Source organism: Ammodytes marinus (assembly GCF_949987685.1).
Source record: "Ammodytes marinus genome assembly, chromosome: 15".
Classification (NCBI taxonomy): domain Eukaryota; kingdom Metazoa; phylum Chordata; class Actinopteri; order Uranoscopiformes; family Ammodytidae; genus Ammodytes; species Ammodytes marinus.
Window position 1 is genome coordinate 2,480,181 of NC_137219.1, and position 3,660 is coordinate 2,483,840.

The 3,660-nt window shown below is 47.4% G+C and overlaps 1 long non-coding RNA gene across 1 annotated transcript; it reads right to left on the bottom strand.

The window, feature by feature from the left end:
- Window positions 1-257: 257 nt before the first annotated feature.
- Window positions 258-1,786, bottom strand: LOC307261327. The gene is made up of 3 exons (XR_013845217.1): window positions 1,565-1,786; window positions 490-582; window positions 258-398 (listed from the first exon to the last, which is right to left on the bottom strand). It is a non-coding gene; the product is annotated as an uncharacterized lncRNA (long non-coding RNA).
- Between the last annotated feature and the right edge of the window lie 1,874 nt (window positions 1,787-3,660).

Here is a 3,660-nt window from a genome sequence, read left to right on the forward strand (position 1 = left end):
AAACTAAACAAGTAACCGTATCCTTGGTCTGTGGCTCAATTCTTTACCAAATTTAGTCAAAATCTATCTTAGCTTTTTGAGATGTCTAACAAACAAACATGACTGAGTACGTCACCTATTTGACTGTAATCAACAAGATTATGAATTGAGTACTGATCTGACTTTGTCTAGACTTATAATAATCACTATCTGAAAACGGGAAACCAAATTGTGTGCTTGAGTTGGGTGAAGCTGTGACTGCCAGGCGAGTCCCAGGCTGCTCCATCTTCAGAGATCTTCTCACAGGTTCTGGAAAGGCAGCAGGTGCACGGTGCAGTGAAGAACCAGCTCTGCTCTCTCCTAGAGTCTTTAGTTATGTGGAGTCTGTCCCTCTCAGAGAGTCCCCCAGGGCCAAGGTGCTAGGGGACGGACATTATGTAAGAATCCGTTTAGTGATATTATAGTATGAACATGATGGATAATATTTAGGGACTGACTGAAGCTGCTCACTGTAGCTGCGATGGCTTGACAGGGTGGCAGTGTCACATTCTAGCTTCCTCTCATCTGCCATAATGTTTGAAATGCAGGACAGCCAAGTTGAGTCTGTGGAAAAGCAAATTGTGTAGATCAGAAGTTGAACATATAAGTTATCCCAGACGAGTACATACAGCATGTAAACATTTTAAACCCTAATTTACTGTGTGAAGTGCTGAGACAACGCTGCCATAATGTGGAAGAAAATTAACATTAGCTAATAAAATGCCAGAGTATGAAAATACAATACATGTAGGTTTGGGTTGATTCAGATCACAAAGTTAAACACGAATGCAGTATTATAACAGCCATGTATTTAATTCTCTTCATGGGGGTTATCCTCTTGTTAGTCATTTGAAAACGCTTTGTAGATGTTTTTTCGGGCTCAACGAGCAGATATAAATGATTATTAGGCCTACATGATGGAGCTGCTGCACAATTTAACACATGTTTATAACATAGTTTTCTCATCTGCATCATGGGCAGCTTATCTACGGGTCTGTCTTCAGAAACATGTCAACATGTATGTTGCGTGCAGGGGGAATACGTGCTCACATTTATTTATTTGGATCTTGATTAGCCACTACAAAGGCAGCAAATGCTCTATAGGGTCAACACATGCTAACATTACATCCTGATGTAAAACTAGTATGATATGATGGTGCTAATGTCCCAGCAAAGTAGACATACAGCCACAGCGTGTCTGATTTTTATTTTAGCATCACGAGTAGCCTATATCAATATATTTTGCTGACTCAATGTCCCCGGCTAGCGCCAGTATTGTTTAAACTGATTAACGGAAGGAGTCATTGGTCAGCCTTCGTATTTGAGGTTAACAGTTAATTATAATCATGTAAAATATTGCATTATGCCTTATAAAATGGCCCATCTTACAAAAAAGGATGCCAACCAACATTAGCCGTTTTGACCTGTTAGCTAGTGGGTTAGCTAGTATGCTGCCTAACAATAAATGACCACACGTTGCTTTTCATCATTGAAATTATTATGCCGACTACATGGGAGTTTAAAAACATTCGCTAACAAGACTTACAGTTCATAGTTTCCGTGGGTTTAAATATCTGACGGCCCCGTGTCCTAGTAGGTCTGTGTCCGTGTCCGTGACCATCGGTCCAGCGTCGGCCGCAGCTCCGGACGATGAAGCAGCTCAGCTGTTTATTAAACCACCGCAGGCCCTGGTGTTGTTATCCTGAACTTTACCGTGTCACCCACACATAAGCCTCCTGTCTAAAATGATCGGGAAACCACCGTGTGTTTCGTGAGGGAGGCGGCGGCGCCAGAGATGTAGTTCCGTCTCTTCACGTGTAAACATACCCAGGCTCAAAGCTAGCTAGCTAGCGCCGCTTATTTTCTGTCACAGAAACCGTGGACTACATTTATTCTAAGGCTGGAGTAAACTATACTTCCCCTTTACTGTAATGTAAAATACAATGCAATGTAAAACTACAGAAAAAATACGAGCACACTAAGTGACACATCTTCAATTCACTACGACCTACTACTGCCTGCACGTAGATGCATTCCCGTTTGGTCAGCGTCCCCTTGCTACGTAATATGACGCGTTTGACGTAGGGGGTTAAAAAAAGAACTTTGTAGGAGCTTAGCTCAAAACAGCCACTTTGATCTCGGAATCAACATTCTTATGTTTTGAAAAACAAAAAAAATCCTGCATATTATTTTTCAATGGGGATGTCCATAATAGATTATGTATACATCTAGGAATATTTTTAACTTCCAATACGCACTTTAACCTGTCCCTCTCTGTCTGTGCTGCAGGCTGGCTGTGTCTGTGTTGTTAACCTGGGTCCCTCTCTGTCTGTGCTGCAGGCTGGCTGTGTTGTTAACCTGTCCCTCTCTGTCTGTGCTGCAGGCTGGCTGTGTTGTTAACCTGTCCCTCTCTGTCTGTGTTGTTAACCTGGGTCCCTCTCTGTCTGTGCTGCAGGCTGGCTGTGTCTGTGTTGTTAACCTGTCCCTCTCTGTCTGTGCTGCAGGCTGGCTGTGTCTGTGTTGTTAACCTGTCCCTCTCTGTCTGTGCTGCAGGCTGGCTGTGTCTGTGTTGTTAACCTGGGTCCCTCTCTGTCTGTGCTGCAGGCTGGCTGTGTCTGTGTTGTTAACCTGTCCCTCTCTGTCTGTGCTGCAGGCTGGCTGTGTTGTTAACCTGTCCCCCTCTGGTTCTGTGCTGCAGGCTGGCTGTGGACAGGCGGCTGTTGTCCCTGATGAGGAGTCGTGTTATGGGCAGCAGCTTCAGCCGGCTGCGCTCCTTCCTGGTGGAGCATCACACAGCGGAGTGGATGAGACGCTGCAGCCGCTACCTGCAGACCTGCCGGGGGTTTGAGGACCAGCCCGCCCCTCCCCCTCCCCCTCCCCACATGGAGCCCGTCCCCAGCAGCACCTGGCTGCTCTCCACCTACTGCATGGAGCTGGAGAGCCGCGCGCTGGAGCTAGGGTCAAAGGTCACCTCCACCTTCGGATCCATCTTAAAACTCGACTCATCCAGGAAGGTGAGAAGGTTTTAAAACTTGCCCCCTCTTTCTTCTTCTTTTTTCTACACTTCGCTATCTCACACCTCCCCCCTTCCTGATGTCTAACTCCCCCGTCCTGTGCAGATCAGTAAGAAACTTGGCGGTTTCACAGCAGGCACGGCCCAGTCCCTGATCAGTGTGGGGAACGAGAGGGGACAGGTGCTCATCTCCGTGCTGACCTCAAGGGGAGGTGTCGGGCTGCGGGACATGGCCCAGGGACTGCAGCGCCGCTACCAGCAGGCGGGGAGAGAGGCTCCACAGGTCCTTTATGTGGCCCGGGACTGCTGCAGGCAGGACGGGGAACCCGGGGCTGCGGCGGCTCTCTTCCCCGAGTGGACACACCTGAGCGTCAGACTGGACATCTGTCACTTTGTGGCTCGACTGGGGGCAGGTGTGACCTCACAGGGGCACATCCTCTACCCCGGCTTCATGGAGCATCTGTCCAGCTCCATCTTCGAGTGGGACCCAGAGGACTTGGCCCTCTTGAGGAGGTATTCACATATATTTTTTTTTCCTTACTTATCTTTTATTGAAATGTTTGCAAAGCACAAGGCTGCCTTCTTCTTATTATGATTTGAACCTGCGTACCTGCTGCTTCTGAGGACTG